General features: G+C 41.1%; 1 protein-coding gene across 17 annotated transcripts in view; it reads left to right on the forward strand.

The window, feature by feature from the left end:
* The window catches only part of PTPRF (protein tyrosine phosphatase receptor type F), a 378495-nt gene that overhangs the window by 78324 nt on the left and 280460 nt on the right, over positions 1-19711 (forward strand). For 16 of the 17 annotated variants that reach the window (XM_042030480.1, XM_042030494.1, XM_042030495.1 and 13 more), the window contains exon 2: positions 11440-11520. The gene's annotated coding sequence lies outside the window, so the exon portion shown is untranslated. Of the gene's footprint in view, positions 1-11439; positions 11521-17997; positions 18260-19711 lie in introns of those variants that run through there. The other variant, XM_042030482.1, reaches the window with a different exon arrangement.

Here is a 19711-nt window from a genome sequence, read left to right on the forward strand (position 1 = left end):
AATTGTAAAATAACTCACTCTTGCTTGAGTTTTATCCCATCTGAGTATTCTGAAATTAAAGACCATCAGCTACAAAACCAGTAGGATGGCTTAAGGACCTTTAGGAGTTTTTCTGCCAAATATGTGGTGATTTTGGTATGATGCTAAAAATAGAGAACATTGTCAGCGTTCATTAAATCTTTCCACTTTTTTTTCCCCCCCTACTTTGTAATAAATATCTCATTCTCTAAAACATGATTAAATAATGATGTAAATCAAGCAGAAACTTTGAAGTAAATCGGTTCCTTTGATCTTACCTTGTTACATTTCTCAAAGGGGAGGTTAATTATTAGTAGTTTGGTAGTTATTAGATTGCCTTGATTTTTACTGCTAAGTACAGCTTTTACGGTAAGGTAACACCTTTTGTCAGCCTTCTAAGCCTATGTTATAATTGTCTATGACTACGCCAAATAAGCTTACTTCATATTTTTGGTAGTAAAATAGTTGTTTAACATATACGGAGTGCTGAATATATAGTTGTATTGTTGTCAAAATTTGAATTCAGTTAAAATGCATGAAACAATATTGAATAGTTAACTAAGTTTTTCTTAAATTTATTGGGTACATAAATCAAAAGCAAACTTAGTGCATTTTTGCTTTTTGAATTGGTAAGGGAGGGCTTTCAAGTTTTGAAATAGTTACAGTGTAAGTTCTAGATAGTGACTGGAAAATAGTTTTGGCCCCAGAGGATTTTGTAAACGGTAGATTTAATTCTCTTGCTCTCAATGTTTATATCTAGATTGGAGAATGAAAACAAAGCTTCATGCTATGGTATTTCTTAATTGATTTCTTCTTTCGAGCAAAACAAGTCTTTGAATTGAATTAACTGGATAAACTAAAATTAGGAAAAAAGCTATTTCTGCATCAGTCAAAAGGTCAATCATTATTTAGAGGTGGTTTAGTGCATTACTTTCAGTTGTGTAACCTGGTGATTTGCCTTTCTTGAAGACACGGCAAGTGAATGTAGGTTTTTTATTAAATTTGAATACTTTTGATACAGAAATTAATTTTAATTTAATTAGTATTTACAAACATATAAAATACGTTGTAATGCTTTAGAAACATAAACCTAATTTTTATTAAGTATGTTAGGACATTATTTAAGTATATGTTTAAAATAAACATTTATTTTGCTTCTCAAGGAAAAATCCTTAACCATGTGAAAAAAGAAATTCATGTATCTGAGGGGTTTTTTTATTCTGTATCTTATGACACAGAATATGACATGCTTATATGAGCATGTCACGGGATCACAAGAAGTTAGGATTTCTTGTATTTGTGATTACAAGAAATAAGAACTCTGACTATCCAAAGCTGGCCAGTCTTATTGTATTGGTATTGTTAAACATCCTTCTGAACATGTAGTGGTGATGCAGCCACTATAAGTAGTGTGGGAATCCATGTTGTAGTGTTTGCATTTCAGTGCGTGATGATATTCAGGTGAAATTGTAGAGCAAAATAGCTATGTATGCATTTATTTTACTATTATCACTATACTCAAATTTTGGTGCTTTATTCACATATATAAAACTGAAATACAGGCATTTCTGAGACAGAATTTTGGCTTATTTTATTAGGCATAAACTAGAGTGTTTTTATTGTACATAACTTTTAAAAGTGCTCTTTATTTTAATACTTTCTGTTACAGGAGATCACTCATTGGGGATTACAATTTACGATAATTTTGGTTTGGGAGTGGGGAAAGCTGTTTATTAATTGGAAATATGCTTATCCAGACTTCATGAGTATATTCATCCACATTTAATATGCATCTATAATAGATGCTCTGTAGTAATGAATGTGTGATAGAGTAAATATGTCAATCTCTGTTCACTTTAGACACCTGTATTTGAAAATTAAGCTGCATCTCACCTTTGGTAGGGATTGGATGTTCCACTGTAATGACTGTTTTAGAGAGGCAGATAAACATCAGCGCTTTGGTGCACTGGAGGACACACTGCTGGCAACGCTGATGTGAACTTGGTCTGATTCAGTCTGATTCTGGGTTGTGATGGATTAAAACCAATCCAACCATTCCATTGTATTGCATTAATATTGTAATGTTTCTTATAACACAAGGTTTTTTTCATTACAGTGAGAATTTGCTGTCCTGTGGAGTAAGTCACTGGGCAAGCAAAGAAGGCTTAGAGCCACTAATTCTCAAAAGAACAATCCTAGTCCTGACTTCATGTTGTCTGTCCTGTTAGTGTCACTCGTAGAAGTTTGTAGTGTAGTTGTTCATATCTCTTCATTTGTGCACCCCTGTGCTAGAGCTGTTCTGCTCTTTTGGTGTTGAGAAGATACTTGTGTGATTTTCTCTTGTTCTAAAACCCTTCAAAGTTCTCTGGAGTCCCTTAAAGTCAGTTCTGTGCAGGAGTCTGCTTGACGTGGAATTAAAACCTTGCAAAAAAAGGATGTGGGGAACCACTGAGCAGTGCTTGGAGAGCGCTCCTTTCTAGCCCATCCTGGACAAAGGGGCAGTAACAGTGTTCTGTTCTTTTTCTCTTTTCGAAGCTAGATTAGAATCAGCACTGGCTTTCCTGGGACAACAGTGTAACTGTGGCTTATACAATGTAGCTGAGATTCTGAGGTCTCATATATGGAATTAAACATTCCTTCTGGTTTACCCTTGGCAGATTTGAAGTTTGGGGTGACTGTTTGGGGAATGGATACTTTGGATGAAAAGAGATCCATCCTCTCCAGTAGCAGTTACTCTGTATGCAAGAAAAGACACAGCAGGCTGATGTATAGTAGTGAACTAATAGTAGTAACTCTAATCCTAATTACTCATAATTAGCTAATCTTAATTCTTGAAACATGTATCTTTATCCCTTCGATTACTTAGTAGCTAATAATAATTTGCATGCCAATCATCCACATTTCCTCATTCTGTAAAACTCTTAAGTTCTTGAGGATTCCATTCGTATTATACATTTTGTCTAAAAGCTCAGTACTTGGAGGAGAGGAGGTGCAACATGGGAACCAAATCAGAACGGAGGTTCCTACTTTTCCTCCTGATTATTTTAGCACTGTGACGAAGAGGGCAAGTGGATGACTCTTTGGAGGAGTGAGAAAAGGTGTGAAATGAGATTTCTAGTGAAAATGAGTCTCTTCCAGAGTAATTGATCATCTTGTTCCAAGCTAGAGCCTTGTTTTGCTTTGCATCCTCTCTTTTGAGAGAACAGTCAAGGAGCAGTGTAGAGTCATATAATAACTTAAAAGATTCTAGGAAACCAGAAGGTGAACGTGGCCTACGTGTGCTTGACTGCTGAAAGTCCAGTCTGGTCTCTTCAGTAAACATTGAAAGCAGCTACTCCTGTTTAGTCATGGAGAGTGTTGCTCTGTAGTGTTACATGTACAGGAATAAAATGCACTTACGTTGTATCAGCTCCGTGAAGAGCTTCAGCCACTTCTTGTTTTACCAGGCTTGTGCGTGTATTGGTCTACCAGCCTGGCTGTGTCAGTACTGCTGAAATAGAGGAGTCTTTAATCTGTTACATCTCTGAACAAGATGACGTAGATGCTGCCCTTTGGTACTAGCAGGATCTGTGGGCTGAATGTTGATGTGCACCTCTACCCAAGTGATGCGGATGCGTGATTGTTCCCGCTCCTTTGACGCTATTGGAAATGGGGGCAAGATGTACAGCTGTGCTTGGATAAAACAGTAGTGTGTCAGTTGGATAAATCTGAAAAAAATCAGCCCCCCTCTCTCCAGCAGCATAGACAAGATAAGTCTTTGACTCAGCACGGGTTTTGCTGATCAATAGAGAAAGCACTGTAGGAATTACCTTGTTACAGTAAACATGTAGCAAATAAAAGATTGGCAAGGACCTTACGGGCATCTGAAGTAAAATTCCTGGTCAAACCTTGAGTTGCCCAAGGTGGGGAGTGAATTTTCCTTGTTGTTGGCACAGGATCCTCAAAGAAGATAGAATACATAAGCAGTGTTCCTAGATTTTATACAAGTGGGAGTAGTGGAGGTGTCATTTCTCCCTGGAAGTCCTTGTAACTTATTCATCAAACTTAGTCATACCTGGCACTTGTAGGTAAGAGAGATTGTTCAGAATCTCTTAAGAAATGTTTTGCCTTATGTTGAGAGGTTTGTTTGCTTTGTGCCCAGAATTCTCATATTTCCATGTCTGACCTGCTCCAAGAACCTACTATCAAAATAACTGGTAATGTTTTACAAGACAGTACCAAGAAACCAAATGTTTATCAGCTCCTTTTTTTTCCCCCAGAAGAAAGCTGTGGAAGGTTAGGCATAGACATGCATATATTTTAGTAGTCCAGCTTTGGCTGAAGAAACCTGGGCTGTTGATGGTCTTTTGGATGGTGCCAAGGGCTCATCTGCCTTCCATCTCAAAGGGGTCTGCAACTGGAAAGGTCATCAGAATGCTGATACTCAGTGCATCTCCCTGGTTATCCTGGGTCTTAGTTAAGCCAAGCACGAAATGTCAGCTCCTCCAGCTCTGGAAATACTCATGTGCCTCAGTATAGCAAAGGGTCTGGTAAGTATTTGCCCAGTGGTACCAGAAGAAAGGACATGTTTGTGCAGTAGTGTTGTATTCTTTCTAACTTCCTTAGCGTGTAAGGATGCTGCGTTGGATGGCCTAGAAACTCCAAGCCTGTTAGTTGGCATTCTTGCTGTAGTAGGCAGAAGCAGAGTTTCTTCTCAGCCACATGCCTAGGATTTTTTGAGTGCAGCCTTTTGAGCCCTTCTGAAGCACGTGGGGCTCCTCTATACAATCATGGCTTGTTTCTTTAAGGTCTAGCTAGCCCTTCATGTGAATCATGCATTTTGTTGTCTTTTGTGTTTTGTAGAGATTGAAGACTGAAGCGATTGCTGAGCTGAGAGCTCCCTTGTGACACAGAATTGCATTTTTCATAGAGAGAAACTGGCACTTGAAATCATAAAAGATGGATTTTATTTTTATTTTAATTGTTCTGTCCTTGTGCCCAGCTCTGTTTTACACTTTAGGGGAACCATGATCTTCTTTAGATATCCGCAGAGTTCTTGAATAAATTAATGTAAAATTTGGAAAACAAACTGACTTTGTTATTATCAAAGCAGAAGTGCCTCAGTACTAACTCTGCATAGCTAAGACCAGTGTAGCTCAGATGTGTGCAAATCAAATGCTGCTTCATCTTTTTAAATAAGTTTTCTCACTGATTTGCAGAATATCCGCTTGGTTCTTTATTTTACAGTATACAATTTCTGTGAACTAGATATTCACCAAAGGTAACATTAGACACTGAGCAAATAATTGTTTCCTGTCACACTGCATTAGTAACTGAGAAGAAAGTGTTTCCTAATTTGTATTTGTGCAGAACTAAATATAGCTCTAGTGAAGCTTAACTTCAGCTCCAGCCATTCAAGTCCGTAAGAAATTCAGTACCATGTGTGTCAATCACTGGGAAAATTACTTTAGACATTCTGTGTGTGTGTGCTCCTTGCCCTCCCACTTTTCCAGTTTATAATTTTAGGGACTTGAATGTGAGGCTGTCTAAACTCTCAGAAAATCCTGATAGTCCTGGTTTATTGCTGTCCGCAGGAACTATAGCAGAGATTTTTTTTCTATTAGGAGTCTGAGGATATCAAGCCCTGACTGCATTCTCCATTCCATATTTAACAAGGACAAGGTTAAGTTGTCCTGCAATTATGTTTTCCAGCAAAAACTTCTCTGACTTTTCATCTAAAATCTATAATTTATTAGCTGTTCTACTCTAGTTTTTCTGTAGAGCTGATAGCCTGATGCACAAGATCTTAAAAAACCATTTAAGAAATATTCAGATTGGGACGTACCAGTGAAATCATGCTGGTAAGAAAAATCTGATGTTACAAGAAGTTGTATTGAATAGATTGTGTCTCCTTCCTGGGAAGCTTACAAGCTGGTGTCTGTGCCTTGGTATCGAGTCTGGCAGCTAGGGGAGATAACAACCTTCGTGCTGCATTTGCACTGAAAAGGCAGCTCTGCTTCCTGAGATGATGGAAATGCCAAATGCTGCATTTTGGAGCTTGAGTCTTTCAGCTGGCGTCTGTGAGGAGAATGCTTCAGGTTATCTCTTCCAGTGAGGCTAAGTGTGAGCCCAGGCTCAAAATAGTTCCATTATTTTTTTGTATTAATTTGAATTCATCAAGGCAAGCTCATCCTTTGTGGCTGTCTCTGCTGGACACTGAGCAGAAGGAATGAGTTTGAAAGGTCTGAGGGATCTTCCATCCAGGGTTTGGAGAGACCAAGACAGTACTTCATCATTCACCTGTGTCACTGCAACCTTAGGTGTACAAGCTACCTTGTGCATTTTATCTGTGCTCTGCCCAACTTTGTCATGTTATCAGTGATGTACATAATTAGGAGGAGGTTCTTGCCTGTGGGGAGGAAGAGGAATCCCATATTGGCTGTCTGCACCTGTACCTCTTACCTACAGAGAGATCCTTTGAAGAAGTGATCTAAAGAAATCCAAGCAAAATTGCCGAGGTTTGTAACAGCTTTCCTCCTGGCAGTCTGAGGTTTATTTATACTGTAGGATGTGACAGGCAATTCCTGGTGCCTCAGCTCTGTCTGAAGTGTGAGTGATTGCTGGAAACACGAATGATTGCATTAGCAGCTTTCTTCCCTCCATTGGGGAGAAATTTTGAGTTTGAACTCTCCCCTCATTGAGATCTTTGAAGTTTGGATCTTTAAAATCATTCTCCACACCAAAGACCTACTAGTGCAGTTGTCATCCTTCCCATCTCTGGAGGACTGGACCAGCCTTCCTTCAGAGGCCATTAAAGCTGCTTGTTTCATCCTCCAGAGAGGTCAGCAAAGAAAGACATAAGTAAGTAATTATTCCCTGCCTTTCCTCCCAGTAGCTGAGTGAGCTCTGGAAGTTGAAACATCATTAGATCTCTGAGCAGTGTGGATGGTCTGCAAGCCAGCCAGGGAGCCCATGTAACATGGTGGAGGGAGGGCTGAGTGACAGGTGGTATTTAGAAACGAATTAATACTTGTGAATAGCAATGTGCTATTAGTAAGAAAACAAATCAGTCTGCTTGTGAATATTTATGATGATGAGTTTCAACACTGCTTGGATCATGCAGTGCTTTTCCAGCTGCTGCACCTCTTCTTGTGTCACACAACATTTCACACTGGGGTGAAAATATTCTCTGCTGTGTGGATCCGTCCTGCAGGCTGGCAGCTGGCTGAGCAGCACTGTGGAGTACACACTCTTAGAAGAATATTCTCACCAGTTTGGTATTAGTGGAACACTAGATCCCAAACATTTGAAGTATTCTTTGCTGATGGAGTAAGCCATACAAATTAGCTTGAGATTTCATCCCATTAGGAACCAAACCATGCACAGAGGTAGTGCTATGTTTGAAGAGAAAGCAGGTGTTAAAGGTTGTTCTACCTCATAACGTTGTGTGCGAGTGTTTTACAGTAGATCAAACTTGCCTAATGTAATCTTTGTAATGCTTTCATTTAAAAAGCTCCCTGTGGTTTGTATTTGTTGAACTGAAAGAGCAGAATCTACTTTGTAGCTTGGTGAGGCGGGGTGTTCCATTGAACATGTGTTCACACTGTCATTTGGGAAAGATAATAGGTTTTTAACCTCTGTCAGTGTTAGACTGAGGTATTTTTGGAGCTCTGTTGAAGCTGTGCCTAGGCAGGTAACCTTGTGATGCAGGTTTTTCACAATTTGCCATTTTCTTGTGATAAGCTGTGGCTTTTCTTGGCCCCTTGCAGTCCCTCTTGCAGCGTCAGCCAGCATGGGAGCTCACCAAGAGATGAGCTTGCTGTTGTCAATGCTGCATAAAGAGCTTATGGCTGCTGGTGTTGTGTGTTCAGTAAACACTGTCTCATAGATTGAAAAAGCAGCCTTGAAGGGTTCCAGAAAATATTCTGGGCTGGGCACATGGAAACTGGCAAAACCCATGGAGGTAGTGCTCATGTTTTCAGCAGCAGAGCTGTCCAGGTGCAGCTGAAGGTGCTGGGCTCTTGTTCAGGGTGCTGCAGGGGACATGCAGCATGGCACTTACTCTTGGCAGCCTTCCCACTGCTCCCGCTGGCCTTGAGTTCAACTTATGGGAGGGGGGGAAGCTGTGTGTACTTTAGTGTGCTTAAAATCCCGTTGGTATGGTCTCTCTCATCACTCGAGGTCTCCAGCAGCCTAAATTAGCAAATGGAGACTGCAGCATGCTGCACAGGGAGGTTATCTCCAGTGAACTGCTGTCACCACTTTCGTCACTGCTGATTAATATTTTTTGTTAATGTTTAATCCTCAACAGCAAATACGTAATGTTTATATGCCCTTTCCCGGTAAAAGCAGAACATCTCTTTTATATAATCAGTTAAGACATCCAAAACTGAATCAGTGTAAAATTTTACATATATCTGTCAGACAGACACAAAGAAATTCAGAGTAGAAGTGATCACTTCAGCGTGCACAGGTCCTCTTGTGGCGGGGATTTCCAGGAATCTTAAATTGCATATTGAACAGTACTTAATGTGACTGAGAATATTTTCTAACCTTACCTTAAAATTCTTTGCTCCATCTTAATATTTTCAATGTAGAAGAGGTGGTTTGGGGGATTTTTTGGTGATTGTTGTTTTTGGTTTTGGCTTTCATTTTTTTTTGGTTGGTTGGTTTGGGTGTTTTTGGTTTTTTTGGGTTTTTTGGTGACGTGTTTCCACTTCCTTTTCTAGCAGTACTGTCACTGTGGTATAGCTGAGAATAGTTGAGTTGAACTGTCCCTGTTATACAAATGCAAAAATCTATTTAAGCTTTTGGGAGAAAGAAGTTTCTAGTGAAATACGTGAGTGTGTTCCATGCATGACTGCAACTGTGTGTTAGAACTATAGCAAATTCTATAGGGTTTCCAAAGAATACGTTTAAAAGAATGCATAAAAAGCAGTATAACAATTAACAGCATAGACTGATATATTTAAAGGAAGTAATTAATTTAAAGTGTTGGCTAAGAGAAATTTCAAGCATTTTTATGTATTTAATAAAGGGTTGCCTTTTAAGTAGCTTAAGTATCCTCCTCTGTATGCAACATGTCCTGGGAATTAACAAACCACTTACTGCTGGATGGATTCCATTGAGATGCAGCTGCCATTCCTGCAGCAAAGATTGATGAAGAGAGTGGAAAGAGCCAGTACTGAAATGGTCATCCTGTTAGTTTGCGGGAAGGGAGAAAACAAATTTGTATAATCTCTCTGTTTATTTAGTATGCTGATCTTGATGCCATGGACATCAAGGTGGATGTATGCATGCCTAAAACAGGGCTTTCCTCCCCTTTCAGGGAGCCTAGCAGGAGGTGCCACAGTGCTTGTCTAAAATTCTCACTTGAGGGATGGAGACCAACAGTGTGGGACAGCTGAAGGTGGAAGCTGGTGATCTGATACTGAGGGAGAGATGGTGGGGTATAAAATCAGGACCCTGTGTGAAAGGAGGAAAAACTTATGACATATTCTAGACAAAGGAGCTTGCAGGGATAGAAGAAAGAAGGGGGACAGTGTGGTCGAAGTTACAGAAAACATACTGAGGAGCATTGTGCATAGATATTGGCAGGGTAAGACCTCCGTGTTTAGAACAGGAACACGCTCAGAATAATTGCAGCGAAGGCTGCCAGTGTGTGCCAGAAGTAAATATAGTAGTGTAAGCACTGCTACAGAGTCATTGAAGTCAATGCTGCATAACATAAATTGCATAATATATTTGTTTGTGAAGGTTATTAGAGCACAGTTTTAAATGGATCCAAGTCCTTGGAAAGGTGAGTGTATTCTGGTTCCCTGAGCTGAGGTTTCCAATATGTCCCAGTCTGATCTGGGGGCAGACTGCCAGCAAGAGGGGGGAGGTTGCTGTTCCCCTCCTACCAGCTCCAGTGCTTGTCCGAGCAGCTCCTGAGCTGGTTCCACACAAAGTGCCAGGAGGAAAGGAACTGCCCTCTCCCCTCAGAAATGGAAGAAAGTGGGGGGATTTTTGTTGTCCTGGTCAGCTGAGTTGGTGAGGGGATGAGAGAGGGTGTCCAAGGGGTGTGTGTATGAGAGGATGGGTGGAGGTATCTCGGAGCACCGGGGGCAGCAGGCAGGCAGGCTGTTCAAGCCTCGTGTCCCACCTCCCACCCCACAGAACTGGAGCAAACCCTCTCCCTCTCCCACCAGGGATATGATGGTCAGTGAATGATGCAGCAACCATCAGACACCCAAATTTCAGGGCACTGTCATACCCTCCATAAGAGGGCTGAAACTGTTTACAAAATGCATACTTTGTAAATGGTAAAGACTAAATAATGTATTCTGTGCATTTGCATAATTTTGAATCACTTATCCTTCTGAGGGCTGTAGTCATTTTGCTCATGTTAAAGTACACTTAGCAGTGTAGTTGAGCTCAAGCCATCAGCTGCTGGGTTGAGTTGACACTGAAGATAGGAGTTGTGTTTTTAGGGAGACCACACATGTTCCCTGTGACATCCCTGGCACGACAGAGTAGTGCCCTGAGGGCTCAGAGTGCTGCAGGTAGGATGCACGGTCAGTGCTGCGAAAGGGTCAGGATGTCTTTCAGAAAGAGCTTGAGACCCAGAGCAGTCCAAGTGGGACACATCTCCATGGTGATGTCATGCAGGGTCATAACCTTAGAAGGCATTAGAAGAGAAGCTTCTGCTCTGCACTGGGTGGGATGGAGGGGGTTACCAGCTGAAGATGCTGGAGAAACACATCTTTGGGCAGTTGCAAGGTGACAGCAGGCCATGAGGATGGGGCTGGGCAGAAGATGCTGACGTGGGGGGATACAGGAGATATGGATAGATCAAAGACGGGGAGTCACCAGTAGCAAAGTCTAAGAACTTGCTTGAGTTGGGTGGGCAAATGAGCCTTTACAGGGAGGTGGTGTAATTAATTTTTTATTGTCAGGGAAATAAACTTCAGGGATAGGGAAAAGCTGTTTAAGCTGCTGGATCAATGTTGGCATGAAAACAAATTGATAAAAGCTTTTCAGGAATAAGTGTTAGGCTGAAAGTTTTTCTAACTACTGGAGGAGCTCAGCTCTGCAGTTAGAACTGGATATGGAGGCTGAGGAAGAGCATTGTCAGTATGTGGGGCTCTGTTGCTGTGATCGGGGTTCTTGTCATGGAGGGCTAAGCTAATGATCTGTAAACATCTTTCCTGCTTGCATTGGGTGGTGGATTACCATGACTGTGTCATGTGCAAGGAGAAAAGGGGAAAATACCTCCCTTGCTGTCTTAGTTTTAAAAATGCCTGTATGGGAATATGTGCTGAACTGAACTGCTTTTTCCCCAGGGTGGAGAATTCATCATTAAGCAAAATTTTAATCTTTGCTTTACCTTTAATCTGTGAATGTCTCTGCTGTTTTGGTCACTTATGACACTTATTCTTATGTTGTTTGTTTTTCCCCTAGGTATTTTTATGGCCTCTGTCACAGTGGTGTCTCAGTGTCTTCCAGGCATTTATGGATTTATTCTGAGAACGTTCCTGTGAGGTAAGGAAACACTATCACTTGGTTTTTACAGACTGGGAACTGAGGCAGAGGGAGACAGAGGTTGCAGGAGTCCTGTAGCATAGCCAGCAGTCAAACACTGATTGCCAACAAGTGCATTATTGTCCTAATCCCAAACCCAGCTACCTGTCTCTGGCTTTTTTTGTTTCTTCCTCTTTTTACTACTTTGGGTTTTTTTTTTTCTTCTCTTGTCTGAGATTTAGTAGCAACAGTCTGCAAGGAGCTGGGAGGACCTGTGGAAAATATGATTAGGGATACTGGTGTCCTTTTTTTAACATTGTTACTTGTGAGTTGAAATTCCTTTCTAAAAATATCAGCAGATCTGTTTATGTTAAATGATTAGCATGTTTAGACTTCCACGGATAAGCTGCCATGCCTTTTTGAGTCAGTAACTCCTTTATCCTACCTGTCTAGGCTTGTGGCTGTTGAATTCTTACCCTGCCTAAGCTAATGCCATCCCAATCACCTAAAGCAATGCCAAGAATTTCATCATCCATGCAAAGATCTGATTCATGTCAAGACAGGTGTAAAGTTTCTCAAGCACACTTATGTATAATTACTGTTTAACTTTATTTTTCAAAGATCTTTCCAAGCCAGCTAAAATGTGCAGCTTTGAGCTCCCAGATTCTCCCAGAAATTTGATTTCAGTGCCTGATTAGTGATGCTGATCCCTTTCAAAAGTATTGCAAAGTTCCTGTCATGTGCGTGCACTGAATTACAATTTAGATAATAAAATCAAATATCATGAATAACAGCTTGAAAAACGTGTCTTTTTTTTTTTTCCTTTCAAGTAAGTAATTTTTAAGTTAGGTCTCCCTTGAGCCCTTTTTTCTCTTCAAGATGGTATTTAAAATGTGACTTTTACTACTTAAAGAATTTTCTTGGAGTTACAGCAATGTTATAAGTTAGGAATTCACCAGCAGGCTCTGACAAATATTTTTATTGTATATTAAAATCATCAACATTATTAAAAATACATTGCAAAGAAATATTTAGTGCTATCTTTCTAATTTCACAATCTCTAAAATATACATATTAGATAACATCTATGCTCTTTATTAGTGAGTATTATGTGTCCTTCTGTCCCCAGGAATGAGGCCCTAATGACTCATGAACTGTCTCAAAGTGTACTAAATAAGATTAAAGAGCTGGCCAGTGACCTTAACAGTCAATTAGGCTATATGTTACTCAGCCCAGTACTTGTGGAGTGTAGAAGAGTAGCAAAAATTCATTAGCTAAGGTGCTGATGCTTGAAACAAGGAAGATTTTTCAAACATCAGGAATAGGTGTTGCTTAACTGGAGATAGGGGCACACATGGTAGGTATGTCTTTGTGTATGCGTGTTTGAAAGTACTGCTGATGTGGTCCTGGGGTGGGGAGAGAGCTGCTCCTGGGCTTTTGGGCTCAGAGCCTTGTGGAGGAGATCCTGCCAGCACCTGGTGCTGGGTTGGGCAGTGGCAGGTGCAGTGGTGCTCAGGGTTTGGGGTGTACCGCCTGAGAGGTTACACAGAGACAACGCAATGGGAGGGCTGCTTTCAGAAACCTTGTGTTTCACAGCAGCAGCAGGGCAGGGAAAAGGATGTGTTGGTATGGTGTGTGGCATGCTTGGTTTTCCTCAGAGGTGAGCCTGGGCTGGCGTGATTGCATTTGGGTGCCAGGCAGGAGGGTGAGCAGCAAGGCTCTGGGCTTCTGTGCCCACTGCAGAACAGAGTTCGAATGCTGCATCCCCTTCTCCATTAGCTCAGGGGACGGGACATGAATGGGTGCTGAGTATGCAGAGGTGCAGACAGGTCAGATTCCCTGTTCCCCACCAGCTTCCTTGCAGGCTCACCTCTTCCATGGAGCTGTCAGCATGAAGCTGGGCTGGCAGTGAACAGCAGGGCCCAGTATATCCCAGTGATGGGCTGACTTGGCAAACCTGGACAGTATCTGAATCATGGTACCATCTGTCATCTTAAGCTGACATTTCTTAACTAATCATCTGCATTTTGTTTTACGTTGTGTTCGGAAGCATCCCAGAGCAGTCTTAGTTCGGAGATGGCCACCCCCCTGGGAGGGCACTGCGTGGTGACAGAACTGAACCAGGAGAAGTGACATTACACGGGAGCTGACATGGCAGCTTCATCATGCAGCTCCTCAGCAAAACAGCTGTCCTTGAGGGCTTCTCAGTTTTATAGCACTTCTTTCTGGTGTGTGCAGTTATGAATGCTTTCAGCTGACCCTGAGAAAGTCTTCTGTCATTCTTAAAGTAAACTCAGATTTTAGGAAAGAAAAGATGACCAACTCAGTCAATAAAAAATGTGGCTGAAAGTACAGTTTGAGTGGCATGCAATAATATCTTTTAAAGTAAATCAACTTTCTTAAACATAAGTTGGGTGGAATGTCCCTGTAGGTCGTAGTTTATCTGTAGGATTTTCTTATAAAATAATTTCCTTAATAATGATTTGCGGGTGGGGCACAGGGGAGCCTGGGAACAAAGTGGATGAATGGTAGAAAAAAAGAAAAGGAAGCCTTTTCAATCATGTCAGGCTGAATCTAAAGCATCACAGGAGGAGAACCCCTGAAGAAAAACTATAACCTAGATTAGCAGAATACAGATTAAGTTTTCAGGAATTTTGAGACAGCACTGTATCCTGAAGCAGTCTTTTGTAATTCATTTAAACTAAAATCCTTGTATGGTTGCATTTTCAGGGATATACAAAAACACCTATCCATTTGAATGTTACAGTCATGAAGTTAAGAAATTTATTAAAGTGAATACTGCTTGAAAAGATTAAAAGAAGAAAAAAAAGTTAAGATTTTTCATTTGAACTGGCTATTGCTAGGAAAATACTGTATATCTGTGTGATCATGGTTTGGGGGTATTTTTATACAAGCAGCATTACCACTGGAATCACAGTTGAAACTGAGATTTTTACATGATTAGTTTTTTTCATTCTGACTTTAAAGTTTAAAAGTGTTGTCCTTGGGTCACACTGTCCTCTTACAATACTTTAAACACTTCTATTCTTTAGTTTATTTACATTTTGGAAAATGTGTTGTGATACCATATTCTAATTGAAGAGTTGTTTTTGGTAGCAGAGGTTATGTATTTCTGCAAAATGTTGGCACAAAACTTATGTGATTCAAAGTGATTTAATTGTGTGTTAATGCCACGTTGGCCGGAGCATACTAATAATTAATCCAGAACAGCGAGTTACACGTTACTTTTCACTGTAATCCAGTGAACAGTGTTTTCGGGATATACTTAGATGACAGGCTCAAAAGAGCATTGGCAGAATTTGTTGGCATAGTTCAGCCTTATTTATATATGACTATATATTTTTTGGACTTAAGAGCCTTTGCAGGTCCTTTTATCTCACAAATAAGTGGACTGCTTTAATGTACTGGAACCCAAAGGGCACGACTACTGGCCATTTACCTGGCTTCTCGTGATGAGCGTTGGAGAATGCACATGGAGAAGGAATGCATGGAAGGGTGGGGTTTAAAGCTCTAAATTTGTACTCGTAAAATTCCCTTCTGCTTTGAAGGTGTTTGCTTTAGCTGTCTACAGGGATATATATTTTCAGAAGTTTATTTATGAAAAAGAGGCTCAGGAGATGCCTGAGATGTTACAAGATTTAACCGTATTTGCAAAATTGAACATGAGCTTTAGCCCTCAGGTCTTTTTCATTTCCTTTTCTATTTTATGATCAGTATATTGGTAGGTGGCTTTTGTGCTGTCACTTCACCTGTTTAATTTAAATTTAGGTATCTGAGGGTTGTGCAATAAAGGTAGAATCTCCATAACTGGCAACGTAGCCTTGTCATCTCGCAGAGTCAGCACTTGCTCATGCTCTGGCGCAATGGCTTTGAATAGCTGCCACCCCATGTGTGTGTTTCCTAAACCCAAGACAAGTGCTGAACTCATTAAAAATACATGCTATATAAGTTAATGTGCATAAGGAGTTTTGGTGCTGAGATCTCCTTTGAGGCTACATTTAACTCTAATTAACTTGGTTTCATTCTGTCTACTATCAGCATAGGCTTGGCTGAAACCAGCCAGTATTGGTTAAACGGTGGGTTTGAAGTAGAGCCCAGCGGGGTGATGGATTAAAAAGCAGGGAGTTGTGACTGTGCTGGGGTTCCTGGTGCCTGTGCCAGCTCCTGGGGCTGTGCTGGGCACAAGCACCAGCTGTGCCATTCCTGAGGCACAGTGCCACACCAAGCAGATACGCATCCGATCGTACTCTGGGGCAAAACTCCGGATTTCTAAAGAGGCCTGAAATAATGAGGTTTGCTGAGCTGTGACTGAACAATTGCATGACACCAAACTCCTCTGACTAAAATAGTCTGAATTTTTCCACTAGTGGAATAAGGAACAGCAGCAGAGACTACCAGTATTTCGCTGTTCTGACTGTTCTTTCTATTCATACCTTGTTTTTATTCATCATTAATTCAAGGATGAGATCCAGGGATTCTGCTAATTATGATCTGTTTTTCAGGGGAGGCAGGCAGTGAGACAGGGATTACTGATGGTGGCATTTGCAGTAGGGACAAGTACCAGCAATATATGGATTGGAAATATTGAGTGGGTTTTCTGGCCTGACAGTGTTGGAAATCAAGCTTTATATTATGTCCAGTAGAGTAGGTTTCACCGAAAGCTGATTATAGTATTTTGTGAGAGGAGGTTTTCAGTGTATCACTCTGGAAGAAAATACTCACTGATCCATATTCAAGGGTAGGCTTCTGTGTTTTGTGTAACTGGAAGAATGCATGGATTTGTTGCATTTTCATCATAGCTAGCCAAAGAAAACAATTTTCCCCCTTCTTTTGACTAGTACTAGGGTTTTAGTCTTGCAAAAGGATTTTCTAGGTAGAAATTTCAGGTAAAATGGATTCTGGATTTAAACACCAAGTGGGGTGGGAACCACCACCCAGCAGTTTTTGAGTGTTCATAATTTCTTGAAAATTTGACCTTTTAAAATACTTCAAATTTGGTACACTAGAAATTGAGGCATTCAAATCACTAACTGCTTTTAAAAATGACAGCCAGAATCTCCATTAACATTGCATCTTCTGCTTAGGGAATCACAGAACAGAGCCTTGATGTGTCTCTGAGGATGGAAATGAAGCAGTTTAAGAAGTTACTGTGCTTCAGCTGAAATGTGGTAACAGCATGCAACCATGTCTAGTTCATTTTGCTGAAAAACAAAATAGAAATCACAGAGGATGATCTAAGGCTGTCTGTTTTGCTTTTCATAGAAGCAGACTAGCAATGATCCTGTAGTATCTTGCCACGTCTCAGCCATGAGAATGGTAATTTCCAGCTGATGAAAGGTGTTTGGTGGCTAGAACAGGTGGATGCATTAAAATCTTAATATGCTTCAAGATACTTCTCAGTGTTCATGGAGGAGTGGGACTTGCTGTGCTGGTTTGGATCAGCAGTCAGTCTAATTCAGTGCCCTACCCTTGGCAGTGATCAGTGCTGGATAACTTAGGCAGTCAACAGGAAATTGTGCATTTGATTACCGAATCAAATAAAAAAAAGTCTTCCTTCACAGACAAGTTTATTGACATTTCTTAGTGTTTTCCCTTCAGACACCTCAGCTTGAGGATTGGTCTAAACCATTTGCAGTCTTCAGTCTAGCTCAGACCAGTTCTTTCTAAATGTTCTTCTGTATCTCCAAAAGGCCATAGTCATGGTATATGAATAGTGTGGAGTTGGTTTTTTGCTAACATTGACTGAAAGAAGTAGTATTAAATGGATATCTTGTAGCTATTGTATTGCTTGAGCATGTCTTCACATTAATTCAAATTAATTTAAACAAGGTGATAGGAGTAAAGTGCAGAGTAGAAAAAGGATAGATCAGAAAAAGGAGATAAGGTAGGTGTATTCAAATAGGCAGAGCCTGATGAAATTTGCCCTACAGTACATCAGCAACTAGCCAAGCAACCTTTGAACCATTTACAATTATCTTTTAGAAATTGGGAAGGCCAAGAGAGGTCCTGGAGGACTGAAAAGGGCAAAGGCATCACCTCAGTTTGAAAAAGGGGGATCCAGGGAATTACAGACTAGTTAGTCTAACTGCAGTGCTTAGAGAATTGGAACAAAATTTTTAATCAGTTTCTAGGAATCTGGAGGATAAGAAAATAAGGACTGGGACTAGCAGTACCTGTGATGTTACCTTGACTTCAGTAATTTCTGATAAAACCTCTTGTGGCATTTCTGTGGAATAAGGAAATACATGTATTTAATTATGTGGTAAACAAATAATTGTTAAAGACCATGTTTGAAGAGTAGTTACCCATAATTTACTGCAAAAATCAGAGGAAGAAGGGAGATGGCATGAGGAATTGTGTGAATACACCCATGTTTGTCTTGGGCTGAGCTTTATTTGCTGTTCTTTTGTGTGGACAAGGGAATAGTAACTAAATCTGCAAATAAGTCCAGACTGAGTGGGGCTCAAGCACTGTGAAGCACAGTTCAGAGTTAAATGGCTATGGTAGATTGAAAAGGCATGTGGAAATCTGCAGCTTACAGCTTAATGAGTTGAAATGAGGAAATTTCAACGTGGTGAGGACGTGGCAGGGCTGCACAGCACAGGAAGAGTGCTTTGGGACAGGCGCTGCATCACCACCTATGCACAAGCTGACAGTTGCAGAGAGGACAAGCTGCACCTGGAGTGTGTGCCCAGGGCTGAAATGAATGGTAATGGTGTGCCCAGGGCTGAAATGAATGGTAATGGTGTGCCCAGGACTGAAATGAAAGGTAATGGTGTGCCCAGGACTGAAATGAAAGGTAATGGTGCTGCTGTCGGTGCTGCTGAGACCCTGGACATGGTGCTGCGTGTGGCTGCAAGGATGGTGCATCAGGGAACATGGGTTGGCTGAAGGTATCCCTGGACGTGGCTGGGCCTAGGATGAGAAGGGGATATTGGAGCTGGGTCTGACCAGCCTGTGGATGAGGAGACCCAAGTGGTCAATTGCCATCTTCAGCCAAGGGATGGACAAGAGGTGGTCCTAGGTTTATGGGAAAGCTTGAATCCCACCGCTGGTCACAAGTATGAGGAAGGCAGATCAAGCAAGGTGCCAAAACCAGATGAATCAGGCCGAAGAATGTGTGGGTAACTGGGGACTGGAGCAGGAGATGTGTGAGTGGGGACCAGGGGAGCAGTGCTTCCCAAGCCTGGGGGTGGGAGGGTCTGAGCATGGTCACCTGCCCTGGGCAGGTGAGTGGGGTGATGGCACTGTGCAGTTTTTCCAGGGGGAGCACAAGGAAAGGAAAAGGGGGAAGTACACAGGGTGCAGCAAGGAAAGTTCCTATAGCTCAGCTTCAGAGTGAAAGAGCCCTGAGCAAGAGCCCAGAGAACTTGTGGTACTTTTTAGAAGGTGTTCAAAAATCAGCTGGGCAAGACTCTGGACAGCATGGTCTGACTTCAGAGTTACTCCTGCTTTGAGAACGGATTTGGATATGCAGAGGTCCTTTCCCACCTGCTTTATTCAGAGTTTTAATAAGCTACTTCCTTCCTCCTTAACTTTAGAGGTGAAATTTTTGAGTGATAGGTGAGTGGCAGTGCTTCTCCAGCTAATGTTAATGAGCAGTTCAGAAGGGCCAGGTACTACTGGGATTGCTTCCCTTAGTGTCTCTTAATAATGTAAAAATGTTTGTTTTCTCAATCAGGCGTCAAGAGGAAACAATGTAATCAAATGTTTAAATTTCTTCAGTGCTTGAGCATTTTCTTTGTTAGAAGCACCAGTGCATTTTCTAGGACACAGCTGTTTAAATTCATAGCCTTTAAGAAACGTTTGTGTCAAGCACGTGGATTGGATTGGGTGCTTGAAGGAAATTGTTGCCTTGTAATATAATAAACACGTACCTAATCAGAGAAGCTGATTATTTCCCATCACAATAAATAGAAAACATGTGATCGGTGACATCAGCATCTATTTTTTTTCTTAGTGTTTTGCAAAAGTAATAGCTATGAGCTTGTAATAGTGATGTGTAATCTCTAACATGCAGTGGTTAAATATTAATACACATTGGCTGTGTTTAAAGATGAAGAATGGCTCTTAGGTAATGAAACGTTAACTCTCTTAAGCTCCATTGAATTTTGTAAGGTGACCTGTAGAATGGGAGTGTGTTGTCATCAGAGTGGTCATCTGTTGCATGAACCTTAGCAACAATTCCATG

This window comes from Corvus kubaryi, unplaced genomic scaffold (genome assembly GCF_017639235.1).
Source record: "Corvus kubaryi isolate FWS band 111438036 unplaced genomic scaffold, C.kubaryi_AGA036_p1.0 37334, whole genome shotgun sequence".
In the NCBI taxonomy this organism is placed as follows: domain Eukaryota; kingdom Metazoa; phylum Chordata; class Aves; order Passeriformes; family Corvidae; genus Corvus; species Corvus kubaryi.